This window comes from Panthera pardus, unplaced genomic scaffold (assembly GCF_024362965.1).
Source record: "Panthera pardus isolate Hobbes unplaced genomic scaffold, ASM2436296v1 HiC_scaffold_24, whole genome shotgun sequence".
Taxonomy (NCBI): Eukaryota; Metazoa; Chordata; class Mammalia; order Carnivora; family Felidae; genus Panthera; species Panthera pardus.
In genome coordinates, this window is record NW_026526810.1 from 113,630,728 (window position 1) to 113,656,890 (window position 26,163).

The 26,163-nt window shown below is 51.3% G+C and overlaps 1 long non-coding RNA gene and 1 other non-coding gene across 2 annotated transcripts; one reads left to right on the forward strand and one right to left on the reverse strand.

Annotated features, from left to right (window-relative positions):
- Positions 1-3,599: 3,599 nt before the first annotated feature.
- Positions 3,600-25,292, reverse strand: LOC109253877 (uncharacterized). The gene is made up of 5 exons (XR_002074572.2): positions 24,815-25,292; positions 12,427-12,690; positions 10,714-11,537; positions 6,517-6,687; positions 3,600-3,868 (listed from the first exon to the last, which is right to left on the reverse strand). It is a non-coding gene; the product is annotated as an uncharacterized LOC109253877 (long non-coding RNA).
- On the forward strand, positions 5,765-5,838 carry TRNAE-CUC (transfer RNA glutamic acid (anticodon CUC)). The gene has a single exon. It is a non-coding gene; the product is annotated as a tRNA-Glu (tRNA).
- Positions 25,293-26,163: the final 871 nt, after the last annotated feature.

The window sequence follows — 26,163 nt, forward strand, 5'->3', positions numbered from 1 at the left end:
CGAATTCAATGGGAGGCCTGCCGAGGGGCGTCTTTAGTGTCCATCCATTCCCCACACCTTCCCGTCTCGGGGGAAAATGCTGCTGCCGCCAAGCCCACGCGTGGTATGTTTACTCCCCAAGATGACGGACGTAAAGGTATTTCGGAAAGGAAAAGTACTGCTCTCTTCTTAACCATGGTAATGGCATTTCCCTGTCGCCCCTGACCAGAAACGACCCAGTGAATGTCATGATTACACATGTCCTGTGCAAAACTCCATGGTGAGTGGCACCTCAAGAAACACAGAGATGTCCAAGATAAAGTCCCTGTTGGGGGCGCCTGGGTGGCTCAGCCCGTTAAGCATCTGACTTCGGCTCAGGTCTCGATCTCACGGTTCATGAGTTCAAGCCTCACGTCGGGCTCTACACTGACAGCGAGGAGCCTTCTTTGGATCCTCTGTCCCCCTCTCTCTCTGTTCCTCCCTGGCTTGCTCTCTCTCTCATAACATAAGTAAACAAACAAATAAATAAAAATAAACATTAAAAGAAAAAAGTCCCCATCCTTAAAGTGTCTCTTAGTATGTTCTAGGACACAGACTCTTACGAAAACTACGAAGTGGCCACAGAAAAATGCAGCCTCCCTCAATGTTGCAATTTCGGGGGCTCTGCTGACCCTCTGTAGACCATCCTTGGACCTCCCACGGGTACATGCCCACAGGATTAGGAATCCATCCTCCGGGCAGCTTACAATCATCCATGGAAGAACACCAGATGGGAATTTCGAAGGAATGTGGGCATGAGGCCAGCCCTGTGAGAAGCAGAGCACTGTGGGGTGGTAGTGGAGGACGGCACGACTGTCCATGGACAGGACTAGGAGGAGCCGGAACGGGCTGGCCGAGCTAGACTCAGCACTGGGGCGGGGAGGCCACAGTTTGAATGCAGTGCTGCTGAGCATTTGGGGTCCACCCTGAGCTGAGAGGAAAGCAGGAGATAACAGGCCCAGAAGACTCTGCAGGGCTAGAGAATTCCAGGTTGTAGCTGCAAAAAAAGACATCTCTGGGGGCACCTGGGTGGCTCAGTCAGTTAAGTTTCTGACTCTTGATTTCGGCTCAGGTCATGATCTCACGGTCCGGTCCTTGAGTTAGAGCCCCGAGGCAGGCTCCGTGTTAACAGCATGAAGCCCTGCTTGGGATTCTCTCTCTCCCTACTCGCCCCCTCTCTCTGCCCCTGCCCCCTCTTAAAAAAAAAAAAAAGAAAGAAAGAAAATCTCTATCTAGATGTCTTAGTGGAGAAGCTTGGAAAGCTTATTAGAGTGCAACTAGCTTTCTCCCAAGTTCTCAAACTTCAGTGTGCATCAGAATCAGAGGGGCAGGAAGCCTATGAAAAGTGGAGGAATAAGCCCTTCCCCTTTGGTCCGAGGGCCCGGAGGTCTGCATTTTACAGCACCCAAGTGGTGCAGCTAATCCACAGACCAACCGTATTCCCTTGGAGAGGGCGGAAAAGCTCCCACATCCACAAGGATTCATCTGTCACGGCTCTCTTTCCCTCCGGGTGCAAATCAGCAAGCCCAACATGGCCCACACATGATTTGCCACCCCTTCCCATGGGAAAGCCCCTTGCCTCCTGGCCCGTGGGACTTGGGGCTTTGATGAAAAAGTGGGGGCAGGACCACCTGGCTGAGCCCTGCTCTTGGGGATTGGGGGCGCTAGGAGTGACATTGCCGCCAGCACCCCAGAAAGGCCAGCTCAGCAGGTTGGGGGGAGGGGCTGCCTCCTCCCCTCCAACCCCTTCCCCTCCAGCTGCCACACACCAGCCCTTCCCCTCTGGTCTTACCCTCACCTCAGCCTGCGCTTTGGGAGCACACAGTCTGTGTCCTCACTGGGGCCTCTGGAGCTGGGACCGGCAGGGCTGAGCCTAGGATGGGGATTGGAGGAGCAGGGGGGTGACAATGAGGAAGGGGAGCTGCTCAGAGCAAAGCGGCCCTGCCTGGCTGTGCCTGGGGAAGCCCGCCAGGCAGACAGAGGATCTGAGGCCCATGCTGCTGTGAACTGCGCAGGGTGGAAGGGGGAAGGGTCACAGAAAGGGGCTCAGACACCGCCAGACCAGGGATCACCTCGATTTAAAGCCTGAAGACATGGAAGGCAGCAGGTCCTGTCACTTTTGGAGATGAGGCTTGGTGGCAAGGAAACTGGGGATTTGCCACTCTCCCTCGCCGCCCCCCCCGCCACCCTCCCTCCTCCCCCTCTACACCCCCTCCCCAGACACTTGCTTGGGAGAGAGAGGGAAGAATCACAGGGTTCTATCAAAGCCTTTAGAACTCATCTGGTCCAGTGCCTTCGTTTTACAGGTAAAGAAATTGAGGCCCAGAGAGGAGAAAGACTGTGTGTCCAAGGTCACACGGCTTACTGGAGACAGAGCTTGAACCCAGAACCCCTAACTTCCCTCAAAATGGCCTTTCCTCAACCCTGAGACAATAGGTCCCACGAGGGGGGATATTCAAATATTTTAATGACCCCAGCAGCACAGCCTCAGCACTCAGAATGGGCACTGTCCTTGGCAGTGGGTCAGGGTCCTGGAGGCCCCAGAGATGTCCCTGTAGTTGTGGGATCTGGGAGATGTCCCAGAGTTCCCAGGGAGAGTGACTGGGACAGTGGTGGGGGGTTTGGCGGGGAGGCTTGGGCAGCTATGTACCAACTGGAATGTAAGTATTTCAGTCTCAGCAATGCTGTACCCATTAAATGCCAGCCAGGGAGCCAAGGGTAAGAGAACCCCTCTCCCCCTTTAGAACAGGTCTCTTGGGAGGGGACTTCCTTCCCTCAGTGAACTGAGCCCCTGGCTTGCCAGGAACAATCGGTACCCCATTTGCATGGGGTGGGGGAGGGAATGAGAGAAAATCAAATGACGGGGACCAAACTTTAGCTTCTGGACACCTGGCCCAGGTCACCCAACAATGGACGATGCAAACCCCAGTTTTCTTTTCCCTGTGGCCAGCAGCTTTGTGTGCTAAACCTGGAAACGGCTGATAAAGTAGGTGTTTTCAGCTCTTGGCAGCCGCAACATCGCCATTTGGCTGCTGAGGGGGTACGGAGCGAGACCGTTGAGGGCTCCTCTGCGTCCTCGGCACCACAGGGTACCCAGAGCCTGGGGTGACCCAGCTCAGCGTCAGGAGCCCCTTCACACTCTGTGATTCAGCAGGGTACAGACACCTCGGGAGGGGTGAGTCTACAGTCCTACAGAAAATGAGGGCACAGACGGAGTGGACAGAGAACTCTCACCCCTAGAGAGCGAGCTGAGGGAAGAGGAAGGGCACAGGCTTTGGCATCAGACCAACAGCGCGTAAATCCTGACTCAGCCCCTCGCTGGTTCCTGCGAACTTGACTCATTGAGTTGTCTGTAATGGGAGCAATCATACTGACCTCACAGGTCACGGTGAGGAGATAACGCTGTGCATAGTCCTCAAGTGACATGGTGGGTTCACACATGGCATTTGTCAATCTTGCTTCATGACTTATATTCAACGCAACATCCGTCATTTGTACATATGGAGCTGACGTGGAGTCTAACAAGGTTCTTTTTTTTTTAATTTTTTTTTAATGTTTTTATTTAGTTTTTAGACAGAGAGAGACAGAGCATGAGCAGGGGAGGGGCAGAGAGAGAGGGAGACACAGAATCCAAAGCAGGCTCCAGGCTCTGAGCCGTCAGCACAGAGCCCGACGCGGGGCTCGAACTCACAGACCGTGAGATCGTGACCTGAGCCGAAGTCGGACGCTCAACCGACTGAGCCACCCAGGTGCCCCGTGAGGTGCGTGTTATTGAGGGATGTATTACGGCAGCTCCCCCACGGACTTGTCACTCTCTCCTTCCCCGGTGACCAGAAAGGATCCCCTGCACCTTGCAGAAAAGAATCACAGGAGACATCTTAGCTTCTCACCTTGTAAGAAGGTCCCTTTGCTTTCGTAGCAACATGGGGACACCAGGGGGGTTGTCCCCCTGCTTTTTATCCAAACATCCAAACACAAGTGGGGCCTCCAGCGTCTGCCCTGCTGAGGGTTCAGTGCAGCCGGGAAGAGGTGAGAAGGGCCAGGCATAGCGCCCAGATGTTCGTTGTATCGTTGTGTTACTGCCCACACCCAACCCAGATGTTCATTGTCTCACTGCAGCTGCTTTCTTTCCCTCTGACCTGAAGACCTTCTCTCTCCGGGGGGGAGGGGGGGGGGTTGCTGGGAAAAGGGGCAAAGGAAGGGGTCTTGCCTGATCACATCCCCCAATCATTTTATTTTTAACCTTTTAAAAAATGCATAAGCCCCAAGTTTATCCATCATCTTGCAGCTGGCTGGCTGAGGAGTGTCCTGGGGTAAAATCACCCTAAAGCTGGCGCTTGCCCGGCACCTTATAGCCCCACGAGAGGGCTGAGTGTAAAACCTCCTGTGGAAGCCAGGCAGAGAGGTCGGTACCCGCCAGTGTCCCCTGAGCCCAGAGTCAAAGTGTGCACTGCGGCGGGGTTGCTGGGGGCTGCCCGCTTCCTCTCCCAAGGAGATGGAGAAGGTGGCCATCACTCTCAGCTCTGCCCCTGCTCAGCTTTCTGTAGCCTGCGCTGGCCCAGCTCCTTTCAGACCAACACCTAGATCCCACTCTGGGTTCTTCTTCCTCCCCACTCATTGGAGGCCTGCACACCCTGGTGCAGAATGGGGGCTCAGCGTCAGACAGACTTGGCCTTACCTGCCTCTCCCAGCCACCACCTGTGTGACCTCGGCAGGTTGCTTAAAAGTTGAGCCACAGTTTGCTTGTCTGTAAAATGGAAGCAGCACTCACCCTCCCAGGGTTGTGAGACAGACAAGATAGTGCACGTAAGGTGTTGAGCCCAGTGCCTGGCTCAGAGTCAGACAAGGGTAGTTATTTTTATTCTTATTATCATTGCCCCATCACGGCAGGAAAACAGGTTAATAAGCTACCCCCTAACAGAGTCATTAAAGGAGGCCTGCTGGGCAGCTGTCCAGATACTAAACCAGGAGGAGGCTCACATTCTGGGCGCTAAAACATCACGGGTCCTAACAAGACTGAGCAGGCTGCCTTCTCCAGTACCTCTCCAGGAAGGAGAGACCTCAGGAGACCACAGGACCCACAGGGATAAGCTGCCTAGGGCCAGGGATAGACTTTCACCAAGGAATATGCTCCATCCCGAGCCACCTTCCAAAGAGGATAGTCTGGTCACCTGCAGGGCATTCACTGAGGAAGAGGGGTCGACAACCTGGGGACAGGACCAAAGCGCCAAGGAGAGTCCAGGAGAAACTGAAGCCTCTGCCAGCCTCCTTCTCCTACCCCTGCGCCCCAGGCGGGACTCAGCCTCTCCTCCGAACAAATGTTGAACAAGTACTTAAATAACACAATGTGTAGGCATCCTGAAGAATGAACATGCCAGGACACCACTCGTCCCAGCTTGGCCTGCCTGATTCTCCAGGGGCTTCTCCCAGCAGGAGCATCAGACACCAGGATGTGGGCGAAGCCCGGAAGGGGCGGGGGCGTGGGGGCGGTTGGGAAGGAGCGCTCTCAAAGCCCCACTCTTTGGCCATCTTCTCTGAAGCTTTCGCCACCTCGCTCGCTGAGGCTCTCTCTCTCTGGAGCAGGGCTGCTCGAAGCGTGGTCTGGCACGGCGTGCACGCTGCTTGCTCAGATCCAGGATGAGAGAAGTCCGAGAACTGTCCCCAAGCATTTAGATATTTTAGAAAAGCAATTCGACAGAACGGTTTTATGTCAGTTGAATCTAATAAAAAAAATTGGGGGGAGAGGGCGCCTGCTGGCTCAGTCGGTAGAGCATGTGACTCTCACTCTCAGGGTTGTGAGTTCAAGCCCCACGTTGGGCATGGAGTCTACTTCAAAAAAAATTGGCTTGTATTTTATGTCCCTTGTTCATTTCATTTTCTTCCAGCAATTCTTTTGTGTTATGTTTTACAAAAGAAACCGCTCGTCATTGATTACACATTAGGAAAACAATTGGCCCGTGACCACAGAAAGTTGGAGAAGCTCTGCTCCAGATGTTTTTTCCTTCTTCGTCTTAGAAACCCTCACGTCAACGCAGTATGTTAAAATGTGCCACTTAGGGAGCGGGTGCCCAAATGGGGCAAAACGCCCCAGTCCCAGGACCCAGCAACATACCTGACCCCGGTCACCTCCCCTCCCCACCTTATCTGCCCAGCTCAGAATTTCCCCCTGGCCAAGCGCTCCCTGGGGTCCGTTCACAGCCCTCTGTCCTCTGTCTCCACCGCTCATTTGGCGATTTCGCTAATTAAAAAAAGTTTTTGAGTACAAAGCTTTATGCTATGGAATGAAACATGGGCCCCCTCCAGCTGGCCTCCGTGTGTTGCCTCTTGTGGCTACTTTTCAGCCTCTGTTGCCCACGCATGGCTGCCTGTGTGTGGAATCTTGCACTCCCAGCTCCCGGGCTCCAGGGGTGCCAAGCCTACCTCCCACCCTTAGCCCTTGGCCTTGCTGGGCACCTGGCGCTGCAGGAGGCAGGTGCACAGATGTATGGATAGACTCACAGGGGAACTGCCGGGAGGGCTGGCCACGTGGGGAAAGGGAGGAGCCGAGAAACTCCTTTCTCTTTCTTCCGTGTTTATTTGCAAGCACCAGGGCATTTTCCTTTTTGCTTTGAAGCATGCTGATTTTTTTTTTTTTAAAGTTATACATGCAGAGGGTAAAAAATTCAAAACCTGTGGAGAGGAGACAATAGAAAGGTTATGGGCAGCCCCCGAGCCCCAGGACCCCATTCCAGAGACCACCGCTTGCACCCCACCTTTTCCAGGGTGTCCCATGCATCTGCGGGCACTTTAGTGTAGACCTACCGCGTTGTTTTCGCGCCCATGAGAAGGCACCGCACAGCCCTCCTGCACTTAACAATTGGCCCATGACCACAGAGAGCTGGAGAAGCTCTGCCCCAGATGTTTTTCCATCTCGGTCTTAGAAACCCTCACGTCAGCTTAGCACGTTAAAATGTGCCACTTAGGGAGTTGTTCTGTTTTAACAACAGATCCTGCAGCCAGCTACCCATTCTGGTGTGCTTTCCTCAGTCTTTTCTCACAGACCTAGAGCTAGAAGGTTCCTCAGAAGCCTGCTCTTCCAGGGATGCCCACGTGGGGCCTCGGGAGCAGAGCAGATGTGTTGGAGTCACCTGACCCAGGTCTGGGCCCGCACCCCTGACCAGGGGTGAGTGGAGGGTACTTGGGAATCGGGGTGTCTTTAAGACTTCTCAGCCTGGGAATTTCGAAGGAACCTCATGCCCTCACGCCAGATTTAGGACTGGCAGATTGCCTACAAGTGAGGAAAGCGAGGCTCAGAGAAGGCAAAGGACTGCCCAGGTTACACAAGAAGTTGGTGGCAGGGAGACTCCCAGCCTGGGGTGTTGTATTCGCCCCTGCGTCAGCCCTGAGGGGGTGAGCCCTGGGTGAGTTCCCAAGGACTGCCTATCCCATGACTGCAAACCGTGTGGCTCAAGACAACAGGAATTTATTCTTTCGCAGCTCAAGAAGCCAAAAGTCCAAAACCAAGATGCTGGCAGGGCCATACTCCTTCTGAAGGCCCCAGGAGGGCATCTTTCCTTGCCTCTTCCAGCTTCTGGTGGTTCCTAGCATTCCTTGCCTTGTAGGCACATCGCTCCAATCTCCACCTTTGCTGTCACATGGTTCTTTCCTGTGTGTCTCTGTGTGTCTTCCCTTCGTATAAGGACACTCACCATTGGATTTAGGGCCCATCCCAAATCTGGGACAGATTATACCTTATATAAATTATACCTTAACTTAAAACATCTACAAAGATCCTATTTCATATACTGGGGTTCCAGGTGGACAAGAATGTGATGGGGACATGATTCAGTCCACTACAAAGCCTTCTTTTGTAAGCAGTTCCTTGGGCAAACTAGAGGCCTGTTTTGAGCTCCCAACTCAGCCTCCCGGAAGAGAGGGTAGAATGGGCACAGCAGAGGAAGAAGGGGTAAAATAAATGGGTTTCACCATGGAGCTTTTCATAAGGAAGTCAGATGCACAGACATGCACTGACTTGAGAGCAATTACGGGATAGTGCGTGAGCATGCCCAAACCAACCAGTATCTCTTGGTTATCTCAGGGACAAGTCACAAAGGGTTTCTGAGCAGGAATCCATTGCTACGTACCCTCGCCACCCTCCCCCTTTGGCTTTATGTTGTTAGTTCAAATCCCAGGAGGTGAAGGATCAGTGGTGCCAAGGGTCGGTAGGGCTCACGATCGACCAGCACCCAAGCTACTCTTGTTAGTTAATTTGTTGGGACGCTAGTTAGTTAGCTGGTTAGTTGGAGAAAGAGGGAAATGTGGGTCAGTCCAGGCAGAGAGAACAACATGGACAGGGGCCCAAAGACATATGCATGGCCCGGTTAGGGCAGTGCCATGAGTTCCGCGTGAGGGAGCGTGAGAAGTGTCGCTGGAACAAAGCCCTGGAGTGAGGCCGAGAGACCAGGTGGGATAGAGGGGGCCTTGAGTGCAAAGCAAAGGAGTTAGGATTCCTCCTTGAGAGTTGTGAGTAGGCACGGGCAGGATTTTAGAAGGAAAACTACTTGATCGTGGGCTAAGCAGATGCAGGGGATTAAGAAGTACAGGACAGCACAGCACAGGGAATATAGTCAATAATATTGTCAGATACTTTTTGTGATGAGCATTTTGTAATGTACATGTGTTGCATCACTACACATTGTACACCTGAAACTAACTTAATATCATATGTCACCTCCTCACCTATACTTCAAGTTGAAAAAATGTTAAGTACTTGTTCAGATTTTCATTTTAGATAGATTACTTTGGCCGTGGTTTGGAGGGTAATTCCATTGTTAGAAGTAAGTCCGTAAGTCCAGCCTATACTCAAGGGGAGAGGAGTCAGCCTCCGCCTTTCGGAAGGAAGAGCGTCAAAGATTCGTGGACATGTTTTGAAGAGACCATAGGGCGTGTTTAGGAGACTATAGGAGTACTCCAGGAGAGAGATGTCACGGCCTGAGCCAAGGCAGGGGCAGTGGAAACAGAGAGGAGAAGTGTCTTGAGAGTTATTCTTATGGGATGGCTCACAGTTGCAGGGAACTGTGATGAGTCAGGAGCCAGTTGGCAGGAGCCACCTCGGCCACAGGACCCTTCACATGCAGAGGTGGCCTGAACTGCCTCCACCTGCAAAAAGGAAGAGGCTGGCAGGCAACCAGCTGTCTCCGGGAGTGTTTGAACGTGGTAGACCTCTGTAGCAGCTCGGGGAACGGAACCAGCACTAACCAGGCTGAAAGCTTCCCAGAGCCCAGCCATAGAACCTTTTGGACTTATCCCTCCAGAGAACAGTTAGGGTGAGAGCCCTGCCCCTCACAAAACACGGAAGCCAGGGGTGGACAATGATGACAGCAGAGCAACACGTGCTAAGTCAGGGTGTCAAGGTCTATAGCTTCACCAACCTGAATGTGACAAGCACTCCCAGGGTCACTCACTCATTCAATAAACGTTTGTATCGGCCCTCGCAACAGTGACACTGGAACAGTCACAACGAACAATGCTTTCAAGGTGCTGAGGAAAACACTGTGTCCAGCCCACAATTCTATATCCAGCCCAACTGCTATCAGTCAGTGGGAGGTGAGAACACAAAGGTTTCAGACATGCAAGGCGTCAAAATATTTACTTCTAAGGCACACTTTTTCAGGAAGAAAGGAAGGATTTGTGCCACCAAAAAGAGAAAGGAATAAAGGATCCCCAGGATGATGGAGGGAAGGAGCATTCTAGGATGATGGCAGAGTTAGCTAATTCAACTTGAAGCAGGACAGGGCTCCCAGAGAGAGGGAAAAAAAAACAAACACAAACAGCTAACCACGCAGACAAAAAAGAAAGAAAGAGGCAAATCTAGTAACTCCAAGTTGCATAAGAGAGGAAATATAATCATGGTGCACTACAGGGCTCAGCTGTGAACTAGTTTTACACGCACATAATAATGTAAACACTAAATAGTGGTTTCAGCAAAAATGTCAGAGAACAGGTGCGTTAGGCTGAGGAGTAGGGTGTGTGGTTAGAGACCTAAATCCTAAGATTCCACTATAGAAAGTCAACTGATAATATCTAAAATATTATAAATATCTAAATATATAAAAATATCTAATACATATTAAATGTTATATACATTATATATAACATCTTTAGGGGAGCCTAGGTAGCTCAGTCTGTTGAGCATCTGACTCTTGGTTTTGGCTCAGGTCATGATCTCACAATCATGAAATAGAGCTCCACATCGGGCTCTGCACTGAGTGTGGAGCCTGCTTAGGATTCTCTCTCTTTCTCCCTCTCTCTTTCTCTCTCTCTCTACCTCTCTTCCCCACTCACACTCTCTATCTCTAAAATAAAGTATAAAAAAAGACATCAAAAAATAAAATAAAAAATATATAGTACATTTAGAAATCTGGAGGTACATAGCATAACAAATTACTGAAAAAGTGAAATGTAGGGGCACCTGGCTGGCTTGGTCAGCAGAATGTGCAACTCTTGATCTTGGAGTTTTGAGTTCAAATCCCACACTGGGCATAAAAATTACTGGAAAAAATTTTTTTAAGTTAAAAAAATAAAAATTAAAAAAAAATAATAAAGATAGTTGCCTCTGGAGGTTTCATTGTAAGTCCCCTAGTGTATTTGATTTTTAAAAACCTACTACTCTGATTAAAGCAATAAAAATACATGCATACATACATACATACATACCAGAATGGCCTGCTGATGAGGGAGTCAAGGCAGCACCTCTTTCCTTTTCCGTGAAGGGGCTGGAGAGGCGGTGGTCTCCAGAACCCCAAGAGTGAGGTTTAAGTGGGCAGCAGGGTTAGAAGTCTTCTTGGCAGAGTCACATCAAATCCACGTGTCGAAAAGCCTAGCGACTTCATTTGGGGAAGTTCTACCAGTGCCTTGCAATGGCAGGTGGAGAACTAAAGGCAGAAAAAGCCGGTAGAAGTTCCTGCAAACAGCATCCAGGTCCCAGCTGAGCTGGATATTGAAGTCATAAACTTTTACCTGGTGAGCCAGGCTGCGTTTATGCTTCCTAATGAGTCTTTAACTGGTCCTCCTTTTCTCCCTTAGAGAAAGACTTGGACAGTTTTGACCACGTGCATGGACACCAAGGTCAGGGACTAGCCTTCAGCCAGACTGTGAAAGGGGGGCTGCATGCCTACACTAGAGAGATAACTGTTGCTTTACCCTGACCAGCACGGATGGACCTTCTTCCGGGTGGGATCCCATCCTTCCCTCCCTTCAGTGGAGGTAGGGCAGACATCTCACCAGACTCCGTCGAGGAGCACATGACTCTGACATAATCAATGGCAGCACTGTGTGTCCTTGACTTCCATGATTGGCCAAGAGAGGGCATGTGACCTCGCTGAGCCAATGACAGCCCTCGTCAGCATTGTTGCTGAATGATTGGAGAAAAAAGACTGTTTCACTGCTGGGGTTGCTGTGACGCAAGTGTGACATTGCCATCTGGCCACTACCAGGTGAGAAACTGCCTGAGAACGAAGCCCACTCAGGGAAAAGCAGCACTGAGAGAGGAAAGGAAAAAAGTTCCTGATGACAGCATCTGGGCACCCCGATCCAGCCATGCCTGAAAACCACAACCCCTAAGACTTTTTAATTGGGTCAATAATCCTTTGGGGGACTTTATGCCACTTGTAACTGCGGAGATTTTGAGTGCTAGACCCCCTGGGAGATAACATGACAGAAGAGGGAGACCCCCAAGGGAAAATACAAAATCAGAATAACCAGGTTATCTAAGCCAGCCACGATCCCTCAACCACTGTGATTCTCCCTCCAGGGCTACCCCTGTACCGGGAATTGTTTTATCAGGGGAGGCTATTCCCTTACATGTGCATATATACAATCCTGCAGACTCAGTATTATGAGGGTCATGTGTTGACAGACCCTGTCACATGCTCAGATATGTAGACGTCAGCGATTTGCCTGTTATCTGATCCAAACATTGTTTCCGCATCTGGCCCCACTTAGGGTCATCCAGTTTCTGCTCAGACTCTCCCCTGGGTGCGGACTGCCCCTGACTCACTGTCAACTTTTCCATTGAGCCAAGAACCAAGAGCAGAGCTGGAAGGTTCTTCCTCCATCTGCCCGAGCCAGTTTCTGTTTCCCTAAACCTTCTGCAGTCACTAGCAACAGAGGAAAAGTCCAAGCCCACTTCCAAAGACAGTCCTTCAGGTGTTCAAGGAGAGCTGGCATCTCCCTTTTTACTAGTAGGGATTGAGTTCAGCTGCAGGGAAACAAACCAGACTAAGGCGGCTTAACCAAATGCAGAGGGAGAGAGCTCTTTGCATTACAGTAGGGCTGGGTGGGTGGCCCAGAGCTGGGGCGACAGCTCCATGACCACCTCAGTGTCCCCATTCCTTTCTACCTATCTGCTCCACCGTCCATAATAGGTACCTTTTATCCTTGGGGTTGCCTCATGGTTGCAACGTGCCTCCTGCACCTCCAGACTCCAGTCTACCCCCCAAGCAGGAAGAAAAAGAAAAGCAACGAGGAAACAAAACCTTCCCAGAAAGACCCAGCAGACTTCTGTTCGTGTCCCACAGGCCAGAATTGTGTCACATGGGCTCCACAAGTTGCACCGGAGCAGAGGACGTCTTCTGTTTATTTGCTTCCATCTGGACATCGCTGCCTCAAATAAAAATAAAATGATGCCAAGCGCTATTGGTAAAGAAAAAAGGGAGAATGGTCACAGGGCAGGCAACCAGCAGTTGCTTCAAAAGCTTTCTCTAGACCAAATTCTTGTATGGAGAGGCCCGGGTCTCGACTTGGGAGGGGTCGTCAGACAGGCCCCCAACTCCAAGTCCAGCCCCACTACTTCCTTAGTGGGGTCACTTTAGGAGATGTTCTTAAGCTCTTTGAGCTCCTCTTTGCTCATTTGTTTAAAGAGGATAAGTGTGCTTTTCTCAAGGGTTTCTGGAGTGATTAAAGCACCTCCATGCAAAGTACCTTAACATTTAGACACTCACCAAATGTTAATTACTCTCTTACTTCCTGTGATTGCTCATCACATGACATGTTTCTAGTCCTTTCCCCCTGAACACGCTTCTAAGATCTGCTCTAATGTCTCTTTTAATGTTTTCAGTTTTTAAAGTAATCTCTACACCCAACATGGCCCTCGAACTTATGACCTAGAGATTAAGAGTCTCACGCTCTACCGACTGAGCCAACCAGCTGCTCCCCCTACCCCGAAGCTACCTTTTATTTTTTATTTCTTAAATGTTTATTTATTTTTGAGAGAGAGAGACAGAGACAGAGACAGAGTGTGAGTAGGGGAAGGGCAGAAAAAGAGGGAGATACAGAATCTGAAACAGGCTCCAGGCTGTCAACAGAGAACCTGACTCAGGGCTTGAACTCAACGAACCGCGAGATCATGACCTGAACCAAAGTCAGATGCTTACTGACTGAGCCACCCAGGTAACTGGGGCTACCTTTTAAAAGAGACATCAGATAAATAAACATTAAAAAAAAATTTTTTTAAAAGAAGGGGGCGCCTGGGTGGCTTAGTCGGTTGAGCATCCAACTTTGGCTCAGGTCATGATCTCACAGTCTGTGAGTTCGAGCCCTGCCTCGGGCTCTGTGCTGACAGCTCAGAGCCTGGAGCCTGCTTCAGATTCTGTGTCTCTCTCTCTCTCTGCTCCTCCCCTGTCTCTCTGTCTCTCTCTCTCTCTCTGTCAAAAATAAATAAGCATTAAAAAAAAATTTTAGAGACATTAGAGGGGCACGTGGCTAGTTCAGTAGGTAGAGCATGAGACTCTTGATCTCCAGGTCATGAGTTCAAGCCCTACATTGGGTGTAGAGGTTACTTAAAAAAAATAAGATAAATAGGGGCGCCTGGCTGGCTCAGTTGGGAGAGCTTGCAATTCTTAATCTTGGGGTTGTGAGTTTGAGCCCTACCATGGGTGTAAGAGATTACTTACAAATAATCTTTTTTAAAAAACAAATAATAAGGTAAATAAATTGTAGCCCCAGGATGGAACACAAAGTCCATTGTGTCTTGCTCTGGGCACCGTACTTCTCGTACCGCCTAGCCAACAGCCACTACTGTGGCAGGCATGGGGAGCTCGGCACTCACTTCTTCCCTTGGGCTCTTGGACCATCAAGAAGAAACCAGAAGGAGCTAAGCACGGAACTGCCTACAAGGTTGGCTTTACTAACACAGAGCTGGCGGGGCCTCCAACTCCCCGCCCCCTGAAATCTTGACCCTGCACAACCCTAATGGACTCTCCAATCACAGCTGGAGAACCTGGAATGCTGGGAGCAGGCACCCACCCCAGGAGTGTCACAATCTCCAATCAGATTGGTGCCTCTGCCTCCAGCAGGGAGGAGAAAGGTGGTGAAGGAGGCTGTGGTAGGCTGAATGGTGCCCCCACCAACACTCCCAAGATGTCTGCATCCTAATTCTCAGAACCTGGGAATGTTCCCTTCCACAGCAAAAGGCATTCTGCTGGTGAGATTAAGAGTCTTGAGATGAGAAATCCTGAATGATCCAGGTGGGCCCCATAATTGCAAGGGTCCTTATAAGAGGGAGACAGGAAGGTCAAAAGCAGGATGGAGGTGGGATCATGGAGGCAGAAGCAGGAGTCATATGCTTTGAAGTTGGAAGGGGACCATGAGACAAGGAACGCAGGCGGCCTCTAGAAGCTGGAAAGGCAAGGAAACTCCCCGAGCCAAATGGATTCTCCCCCTTGATTTGAACTTCGTAAGACTCATTTTGGACTTCTGGCCTCCAAACCGTAAGAAAATAAGTTTGTGTTGTGTTAAGCCACTAAGCTGGGGGTAATTTGTGACGGCAGCAAGAAGACCCTCATCCAGGGGCTGAAAAGGGAGGGGACTGTGGGGAAAGGAGAAAACATCCTTCCAAGGATGTTGTTTTGAAGTCACCCAGTCACCCAGGCCTCCTGGGGCTTTCGACAAGCTCAGGCGTGTCCTTCTTCACTCCATCCTTCAAGGCTCAGCTCAAACATTGCTCTTCCTGAGCTAATCTGACTTGGCAGAGTTAGCTATCTCTTTGTCCTGGCACGCACAGGGCACTCTGTCTATACCACTATTGTCGACATCCCAACTCGGTATTGTCGTTCTTGGTCTGTGCGTCTGTCTGACTCCCTCGGCAGAGGGGGAGCTCCTTGGGAATTGCAGCTACGGCCATTTCTCCTACGAGCGTGTTAGATTGAACAGAACGAGGCCAGGCCCTCCCCATCCCTGACACGCACTACTGGGTATCTCTGCTTTCATTTCAACCCGGCCCAGACCCCAAACAGGAGCTCTCCCCGCATCTCTGACAAGCTGCTTTTCAGTATCCTGCCTTGGCCATTGATGTGTATGTCACCATGGATATCTAGTATATTATTTGCACACCCACAATCAAAGTCCTTCCCCAGAGATCAGGGATCAAGACCACGAGTTTCCAGCCCAAGCTGGTTGCTTCTGAGTGGAGGACACATAGATTCAGCTACTGTTGTTTTTATTGGATCTTCTCTACCCCAAGTTCTGTACTTCCAGAAAGCAGGGCTGTGCATGGGGAGAGAGGAACAGGAAGCAGAAGGTAGAGAGGGGAGGAAGGACTCTCCGTGTCCCCCACAATGCCCTGTCTCTGGGTTGAGTGCATCCCTGAAGCCCAGTGGCAGGCCTGCCCTGGAATTCTTGAGATACCTTTTGGGTCTTTCCAATAGATTTCCTGTTTAGCTTAGCCCAGCCAGAGTTCATTTCCATTCCTTGCAACCAAAGTCCTAAAAAATCTGGAATTAGCAAGCCTGAGCCAAGAACAGAGTGTTGGCACGTTATACATATGGTACGTTCCCAAACCAAATACGGTAAAATGTCACTTACCCAGAGGTCACAAGTGTGACCCTCTTGCCTATGCAGGACACTGTGGAAAACCCAAAAGAAAGAAAGAGGGCCCATTGTTCTCTGCCTGGCTGCAAGATGAGGGCCAGGAGGAGCCAAGTTGTAGAGCAGAGTGAAACACGGGGGATGGCCATGGATTGGAACATTGGGGAGCAGAAGCCAAAGAGAAGCGAGCCAAGGTCCAACCAGGTGGGAGGAAGCCAACCTTCCAGAGAGAGAAAGCCAGGTCTGTTCTGTGTGTTACGGATCCCCCTTTCGAAGGCCCAGGACCCCTGTCCCTGGCACCTCCCTGCCTTTGCTAGAGCCACTGAGTCCTATGTTCAGTTCCAAAGGCCCAGTCCAGCCCAAGTCAGGTTCACAAAGTTCATGCACTTGACTCATGAGAAGTCCATGGGGTTGAATACCACACCTCTTTATTCTCATTTCAGAACCGGTCCTAGCAAGCTTGGTTAACCAGTTCCCCAACCCACAGTGGACTAAAAATCCCACAGTAGAAATGGGGGGAGATGCTGGCAGAGGAAGCACAATGATCCGACTGGAACTGATAAGCTACAGCGGAGTGTCTCCACCTTAGCACTAATGATGTTCAGGGCCAGTTATTTCTTTGTCACCGGAAGCTGTCCTGTGCAGTGCAGGACATTGCCGGCATCCCTCCACCCACTAGAGGCCAGAAGGACCCCCTCCATCTGTGTCAACCAAAAAAGGTCTCTGACATTGCCACATGTCTCTCTCAGAGACGAGGCCACCCAGGTGGAAGACCACAGTAGTACAGGAGAGAGAGAAACAGGTAAAATATTCACATGAACTGAAAAAGTGCAACAGCTGAGGCCAGTGAGTCAAGGGGCAGAGACCAAGAACTGTCTGTGACCCTTTAGGGTGCATTGTTTGTTTGTTTAAGTTTATTTATTTATTTTGAGCAAGAGAGAATCCCAAGCAGGCTCTGCACTGTCAGTGTGGAGCCCAAGGTGGGGCTCAAACTCATGAACCTGAGATTAGGACCTGAGCGGAAATCAAGAGTCAAGAGTTGGTCGCTGAACCAACTGAGCCACCCAGGCGCCCCAAGGGTGCGGAGTTCATGGAGGTGAGCGGTTACCCCGGCCACAGCGAGCCACTGGCCCAGATCTTCCCTGTCAGAAACTCCCCCAAGAAGCGGCAGAGTGGTGCTGCCCAACCGGTTTAAGAAGGTCTTGTCTCAGGAAAAAGTGGGGGTGGCTGTGCCCCCAGTGGGGGACAGCGCTTCCCCGGGGAAGGTGGAACACAAGGAATTTTTTTTACCTCCCTAAGTATTGGTTGCCTTAAACTCCATTGTAAAAGTTTCTACACTGATTCCCTCTTCTACACTGAAACCCCCAAGGTTTGGGGCTTGTTGGGGGGGATGAAGGTTCCCACCTTTTCTGATGAGATCCTCTCAACACTTCCAGGATCGTCTGCAATCCCGTTTCCTCCTTGAGGTCAACTTGCCTCCCTGCCCAGGGCCTCTCTCTCACACCCCTTCCTCACCTCTCCCAGCGCTTTGACCTCCTGTGCTTACTTTCCATGTGGGTCGAGAGGAGGTAAGGACCTCTTACCCCAGTCAGAGCACCGTACGTGGTCAAACAGGGCGCCACGGTGGGCGTGCCGTCTCATTTCTTGTTTGCAGCGCATGCGTCTTCTAAGTACTGCAGTCTGGCATCTGGGGTCTCAAGTCCTATTCTTCCCACTTTTACCTCCGAACATCATGACCAAGCCCAAGCTAAGTTACATAAACTGCTGTCTGGCACCTGCATTGGGTGGTTGTGTGTGTGTGCACATGGGTGTGAGAATATGGGAGGGATGTGAAGAAGTGTGTGTGTGTGTGTGTGTGTGTGTGTGTGTGTTTGTGCACGCGTGCACATGCGTGCACAGGGCCTGTGCCTAAGTTTTCTATTTGGGGTTATTTAGGGCCTGCATTCTGGTTGTTGGAAGCAAATATCTCTGCTGAGAGGCTGTTTTTGTAGTCAGGGGTGTGGGCCTGGGCATTTCCTTTTGCAGTAGAAATGGGCACTGTGATTAGTCATACCAGTGGCTAGGTCCTGGGGACGCCTGGCTGTGGAGAAACGTGGCCCCCCAAGCTGGTTCAAGGCAGGACCGGTCAGACCTTCACACAGGGTTACAATGGCCTGGGGCAGGTGTGTGAGGTTCCTGGACCATGGCTGCTGTCCAAGAGTGTCACATCTCTGGACATCAAGGTGGGAGCACACAGCCTGGCAGGTGCCCAGGGACCTGAGCAGACCTGCCCCTCACCTTGGAAGAGGTGGGTAGTGAGTCATTCTTGCTAGCCCAGGAAATTTACATCATGGGAATTTCCAAAGGCTCTGCCCTAAGAGATCTGCTTGGAAATCCAGACTCAGCCATGGAAGATGTTGGCCTGGTTGGTAATCCAATCCCCACTGGGTGCTAATTTCCAGTCCAGAGTCCATGATGAGCTCGTTCCTTCAGCCAAGAGCAGGCAGACGGCCTCCTCCCCTGAGAATGATAGTCAAGAGAAGGCCATCTTTCACGGTGGCCAAGGCACACATGGAGATCCTAAACAAGCAGAAGAAAGCGCAGCAGAGAAAGGGATGAAGATTTCACATCGAGGAAGCACTCCTGGGGACGTGTCCCAGGCACTGTGCCAAGCACTTCATCACACAACAACTTGGGGGTCTTCAAAGCAACGCCCAAGGGCACTGGGGCGTTTGACGACTCAGTGGACGTGCGAGCAAACCGGGGCTCAGCAAGAGGAGATGACTTTCCTGATATCACACAGATACTAAGTGGCAGAGCCAGGATTCAAACAAGGTCAAAAACGAAGTACAAAATGTCCAGCAACCAATAAACTAGTTAAGTAAATAATGGTTTATTTATAGAATACTGGGCCCTCATTGACATTTCTTGGTAGTAGAATACTTCATGACCTGGAAAGATGTTCACGATATATAGTTGGGTGGGGTAAAAAAACCAGGTTACAAAATAGCATGTGTTAAAAAATAAAATACAATGCAGAAGCATGATTTCCAAGAAAAAATTAAAATATTAGCAAGGGCTTTCTTCGGATAACAGGAGTAGGTGTGATTTCTGTTCTGTGACTTTGTCCATTTTTTCTTATAACGATCACTTTGTAATAAGGACAAATCTGATGGAAAGAGCCCAGGCTGCGGGGGAGGGGGGGCGGGGAGGGGAGGAAGGGGCTCTAGTCAAGACCAGAACTGAGCTGTTGAATCCCTAGGCTGAGCCTGCCAGAGGGTGTGGTGGGAAGCAACACCCTTCCTTGGAAAACATCAGACTTTCTCTAGATCAGGCAACTGGCAGGCGAGGCTGGGTGCCTGCCCCAACTGTGAGTATCCCGGCTCTGAGCTCTACCCTTCTGGGCCCATACTGGCAGTGCTGGGGGCTCCAGGCAGCTGGGCACTGGCGAGGGTGGGAGAGGGCAGAGTTGGACTGGATCTATCCTGGATGTGGGTACAAGGGTGGGGAGAGCTGGTAAAAATTGCTTAAATGTGTGCATTTATGCCAAGCTTTCAGTTGGTGGGCGTGCCCTCACTCAAAAATAGCAGAAGTAGGGGGGCCTGCGTGGCTCAGTCAGTTAATCGTCCGACTCTTGATTTCGGCTCAGGTCATGATCTCACAGTTTGTGAGTTCAAGCCCTGCATCAGGCTCTGTCTGCACTCACAGTGCAGAGCCTGCTTGGGATTCTCTCTCTCTCTCTCTCTCTCTCTCTCTCTCTCTTTCTGTGTCCTCCCCCCCGCCCCCCCCCCCTCGCTAATGCTCTCTCTCTCTCTCTCTCTCTCAAGATAAATAAACTTAAAAAAATTTTTAAATAGCAAGAGAGGCACTATGATTCAGTTATCTAGAACTGTGTCTCTCAGCCCCCACGAGCCCCAACAACGCTCCTTTTAAAAGTTATTTTAGGGGTGCCTGGGTGGCTCAGTCGGTTAAGCGTCCGACTTCAGCTCGGGTCGTGATCTCGCGGTTCGTGAGTTCGAGCCCCGCGTCGGGCTCTGTGCTGACAGCTCAGAGCCTGGAGCCCATTTCGGATTCTGTGTCTCCCTCTCTGCCCCTCCCCTGTTCATGCTCTGTCTCTCTGTCTCAAAAATAAATAAACGTTAAAAAAAAAAATTTTTTTTTAAAGTTATTTTAAAATATTGTGTAATAATTTAAAAATCTGAAAGTCAACTTGTTAGCCAACCTATAGACATAATATTTTTTAATCAATCTAACACCTGAACTGTATTATAAAGAAAAAACATAGTTTCTAATAGGGGCACCTGAGTGGCTCAGTTGGTTAAGCGTCTGACTCTTGGTCATGGCTCAGGTCATGATCTCATGGTTTGTGGGTTCGAGCCCCATGTCGGGCCCTGTGCTAGCAACGTGGAACCTGCTTGGGATTCTGTCTTTCCCGTTTCTGCCTCTCTGCCGTGCCCCATCTCTCTCAAAATAAATACATAAACTTAAAAAATAGTTTATAAGAAAGCAACACATATTTCCATATGCAAATACTCAGGCATGACTATAGGAGAAGACCTCTCCCCACCAAAGGCACACAAATTTCCAAAACTTTCCCAAAGGGAGATTCAATCCTAACGACCACTGATTAGAATAATAAATGCTGACAAACAGTGAGTGCTTTCATTGAGTGAAGCACCTTTCTAAATTCTGTGCGTGTGTGTGTGTGTGTGTGTGTGGTGTGGGTGTGGGTGCGGGTGTATAAAGCCATCTAAAGGTATCTTCATAACACTATGAGGTGGGTACTATTATTAGCCCTATTTTATACAGATGAGAAACAGAGGCCCAGAGAGGTTGAGTTAGTTGCCCAGGATTACACAGCCAGTGAGCAGGGGAGCTGGGAGTTAAACCAGCACACATTGGCTTTGCTTGGGGTGGAGGCTCAGCCTGAGGAGACAGAAGCAAAGCTGGGTAGCACTGCCCCAGACATTCCAACATGCAGGGCTTTTCAACCTCAGCACGATTCCTGTAACGGGCTGGATAATTCTTTGTTGTGGGGGGCTGTCCTGTGCCGTGTAAGAGGGTCAGCGTCCCTGGCTTCTATCCATTAGATGTCAATAGCAGCCCCCTGACGGGGTGACAACCAAAACATCTCCCCACCTTGTCAAATGTCCCCTGGGGGGCAAAATTGAAGTTGAGGACCACTAGCCTACAGAAGACACAACCCAAGCCAGGTCGAGAGCTATGGGGTAGAACTTCGTGGGCTAGAGAAAAGCGGGCCAGTGTTCTGTGAGGAGGGGTGTAGATGACGTGACAGCAGCAGGCAGGGGGTCACACGGAGGACATGTGCAAGCGGTTTGGGGTGGCCATGTGACCATGAATAAAGAGAGAGCTTTGATCATGTGGCCAGAAGGAGGAAGAAGCTGCCTTCCTTCCTGGTTCCCGCCCCCCCCCCCCCCCCCCCCCCCCCGCTCCACACACACACACACACACACACACAGACACTGGGACACTGGACTTCACGTCCTGCCCTGGGTGAGGACCTCTCTTAAGATGACAGCTGAAAATGTTTCTGCTTGAGGGTCCCGTGTTGACCAGAATTCACCAGGCCTTCCCAAGGTGACTCCATCCCCTAGGTTAGCCTGACTTTTAGACCCTCAGATGACTCACCCCCACACACTGAGACCCACCTCTCTGTTTTGTACTCTCCCCGCATTCCTAGCCAGCCTCCCAGGCCCACCTTCTCGTGTCCTGATGCCCAGTGACCGTCTCCTTGGGGTGGGGGCTCCTGCCTTATAACCCTGAGAAGGCTGAAGAGTCGGGGACACAAAGGCCTTGGGCTGATGGATAAGGAGCTAAGGAGCCTCCCACTATACTGTCCTCATCCCCTGGCTCTCCTCTAAGTCTCTGGAAGAAGGGGGGATTCTCAGACAACCCTTTTGGCCACTGCACTTGGCTCTTGACTAGAATAATTAGAGATGGAACCAGGAACGATGTCATGCCTCTGCAGAACACAGGATGACTTTGAGCAAGGCATTTACCTTGGCCTCAGCTCTCTCCTTTGTCAAGTGAGCCAGGGTGGACTTGAGAAGTTTAACACTCCTGCACTGACATTCTGATTTGAAGAGGAAAGCCCCCTGGGCAGGTCCCTCTGAGAAGAGCAGCTGTGGCTTTGCATACTCAACACATTTCCCCGCCCCCTTCCTCCAGGTGGTGCTGATGCAGCTGTCAATCATGGTGCCCTCCCCCACCTTCCAGGGATGTAAGGGCCAGAGAGTATCCCAAGCCACCAAGTCAGAGGACCCTATGTGGATGGGTTCATTAATGGACATGCTCCCAAGCAAGTCAGTTAAGAGTCCTTCCTGGGATATGAAAGACAGGAAAGATGTTTCTAGAGACCTATTAGGTTGGAAAAATGTGAATCTAAGGTTATTGGCTGTCACATTCCTGACACAGGAAGAAAGCCCCTCTGCAGAATAAATCCAGTACACAGAATGAGACAAAGCTGAGAGCCAAGAGAGAGATAAGTCCCTGATGACACTGTTTGAACCCCTGGATCGAACTGTGCCTGAAGGCTGGATGCCCAAATGTGTTAATAATTTCCCTTTTTCCTAGTTTGGTTTGGAATGCTGTAACTTACAACTGAAGTAGTCTTAACTGATACAACGCTTCAGTGGTAGGGCTGTGAGGGGAGGTACTGAGCACATGGAGGGGTAGAATCTACTAGCTTATACCTCCAGCCTAGGGCATACCCCATACCCCCGACATATCTCTCCTGCCACCTTCTTTGACAGTCTCTTAGCTTCAGCCTCGGAGGAGAGCTCTCCTAACCTAATCCATGGCCAACACCACCATGCACATTTTTCAAGCTCAAATTTGACCTCTGACCGCAGCCTTGAAAAAGAACGTCCTTGGCCCAGGATATAGCACCCCAGGCAATAGGCAAGTGGAATCTATAATATACAGCCTACAGCAAGGTTGGAGGGATGGGGAGCAGGGGTTCTCCGGGGTGTGGCACACATCAGCAGGGGTTCTACATTCATACTCAACCCCATCGTAGGGGTCTGCATCCCCTGGCACTGAATTACAGGAGCCTGGGGCTTAGAACAGCCTGCCAGCCCAGGGTGATGCCTGGCAGGTTGGAATTAAGCTTTCTACTGCCTCAGCCTGCTGACTGGGGAAACCAGCTCCAACCACGGGGTCCGCGTGACACTGGGTGGTATTCCTGCAGCATCTGGGTTCCTGACGGTGCAGATCCTGCTTGGGATTCTCTCCCCCTCTCTCTCCCTCTGCCCCTCCCTCACCCGCCAAATAAATGAATAAACTTTCAAAAACATTTTAAAAGCACCTTTAAAAAAAAGAAAAAATGAATAAATAAAAGGAAACTGAATTCCAGCCCCAAAGTCCAAAGCTGTAGCTGTCAACACTGAGAAACCGAGAAAAGAGATCGGGAAAATACTGTGCACCATCACCCGTGAGAATCTGCAGGAAGGAAGCCGTGGCCTTTCAGCTCAGCATCTAGATGCCTGGCAACGCTGTGCTCTGGAGCGGACCTGGGTCCCCCGCTTCGCACAGTCCACAGGAAGCGACCTGTCACTGCGTGCCCTCCAAGCCTGTTTTCCGCTCAGTTGGGTGACCTTGCCTGAGTCACATCATGAAAAGTGAGAAGTGGGTGACAATGCTGCTCAGAACCCTTCCTGGTCATCGTCCGGTTCTAAAAACACAGAGGCTCGGGGGCCCCCCATGTGGGTGGTGCCATCAGGGGAATTGTGCAGAACCGGTTCACCTAGCGTGTCCCCGTCGGCGTGTTGTAAGCCCAGGTCAGGGCCTGGCAAGGATTCTGACTCAGCCCTGAGGAGAGCAGCAGAATCTGCTTTGCACCTCCAAATGTCCCCAGGCACTGGAGCTGAGGACCCATCCTGGGCCCAGTCCCTCCTAGCCCGTTCTCATCCAACCAAACCCCACCCAACCCTAGTGACCAAGCACCATGGTTTCACCATTTGGCCAGACCCCCAAAAGTCCTTGTGTGATGGGGCATTGAATCCTGCCAAGGCTCATCTCCTGGGGTCCAGTGGTCCCCAGCGCCCCAGACTTTGGGCTGGGGGTGGTAATGGGGGTTAGCCCCCTGGGGCATTGGCCTAGGACAACAGCCTAGCAGCTTGGTCCCCTCACATGCCCAGTGCGATGCTGGAACCAGGGGTTTGGCCTGCAAGGGGGGCTCTGGCATCTTCTTGTGACCACATCCAAGGCCCACCAGGTGTCGCTGTGTAGCCAGCAGGCTGCAGGCTGAGGCTTTTTCTCCAGCACCGAACCTGGTGGACTGGGGAGCCAAGGCAGGAGGCCTGTCCCCCTAGCAGTGGCTCTGTCCCCCTAGCCTCAGGGCCAGCAGAAGCACCCCTGGAAGGCATGTGTCCTGGTCTACAAGCCTGGGGACAGAAAGGTCTCCACCCATGGCCTGAAATGAGGTGAGGATGAGAAAAAAGAAAAATTCTTGACCTATCTGCTAAGTCTTGCTTTCTCATCCCAGCATGCCACAGGGTGGGCCCCGAGGCCCCCTCCACCCTTACCATGCTCCTCTGCGGGAGCTCAGCTCAGCTTCCTGGGGCCCTGCCTCAGGCTACACCCTCCCACCACCCAGCCCCATCCACAGAAGGGGTCAGTGAGCTGTGCAAACCCACCATGCCCCGTGACCGAGGAGGTATCTCATCAGCTCCAGCCCCGGCCCCTCCCTCATCAACAAAGTTGGTTCAAGGTCAGGCAGGACTAGGAGGTTCAGACTGGTCATTTCCAGCCTAACCTGAGCCCAGAAGGCATGTCACCCCCGGAAACCAGCAGGTACTGAACACTGGCTTCCTTCCCATCCTTGTCAGGCCCAGGGAGGGAACTCACCTGTTCTAGCCCTAAACCCTGCAGCTCCATGCACAGCAGACCCCGGACGTGGCTGTGGAGAGACTTTCCTCAGTCCCGCCCCACCTGAGGACAGTTGAGGGCTCACCCTGCAGCTCCCCAGAGGTCCAGTGCGGATCCTGGCACTCCTGGTGTGCAGCTGGGCCTCAGGGGAAGGACAGTCCAAATGAAGTGGTGCTGGGAGCCCAGTCCCTCCAGCTCCAAGTCCTTCTCTCTCCAGCAGCTGCTCAGATGCCTGCATCTGGCTTCTCCCCGGAGAGGAAAATCAAAAGGGGTGAAGGGGCCGAGAAGAGGCAGTAGTTCAGGGAGAACCTGCAAAGCTCCACGTAGAAGATGGAAAAGGAGAGTCAGGCACAGACAGAGACACAAGAGAAGCAGGGGTGCGGGCATACCGATTCCCAGGATCAGCAGTTGTGGGTGGGACCGCTGAGCGAGGAGCAGGCTTAGACAGGAGCTTGTGGGTTTGGTCTGGGCGGCCGCTACCCACGGTACCACAGGGATGGGGGGGTGCACCTCACCCCCTAAGTCCCGTTAGTATAAGTCATCCAGTGTCTTTGCTTTACTCGTCAATGCACGTGTACAAACTGATCACCTGCTAGAAGCGTCTCTGCACTGGGCAATATAGGGGAGACACCAGAAAACACCCTGTTCCCATGGGCGTTAATTACAGTCCAGGCCAAAGGCAAGGATACAAGACTTATGAACAAGAACACACATGCACGTGCATCCCACACAACAATGGCTGTGAAAGCCCGCTGATAACTGCACAAATGTGTGAGAACCCCAACTGTTAAAATGTTTGCTCATAGCTGCCCCTGATCATTCCTACCGTGAAAAATGCAACATGCCAGACTCCCGGCAGCCCTGCTCAATTTCCATAGAGCGTCTACAACGTTGTTCAAGATTTTGCACTTGTGTGTGTATGCTGTGTGTATGATGTGTGTACATATGTATGTGTGCATGTGTGACCAGGTAGCACCTGTGACTTTGTGCTTACAAGCCCTGGAAGAAAGAAAATTTCTAAGAACGGTGTCAGAGAAGCAGAGGAATGGGGAGGTTTCATAAGCCCCTTTCTCCCTGTACAGAGGGGGAGAAGAAAAGGTCCAAGGGGTCGAATGTGATGCCTTGGGTCACTCAGAAGTGAACAAGTTAATAAAACTGGCCATGAGGCTTGTCTTGAATGACACGTGAGCTCACCAGAGGGCAGAGGCGGACCAGTGTTGGAACAGGAATATCAGAACACTTGTCTCTGCTGACTGTGGCAATAGTGGGGAAGGTGGTGACAGCTGATGTCACTCACCGAGGCCAACCCGGAGCGTGATAATCAGTGGAGACAATGGAGGAAAGTGGTTAAGGGCTGGGCTCTGGAGACAAATTTCTATGGCTGGAATCCTGACCCCATGACTTCCCAGATGCTTCTTAACATCGCTGCACCTC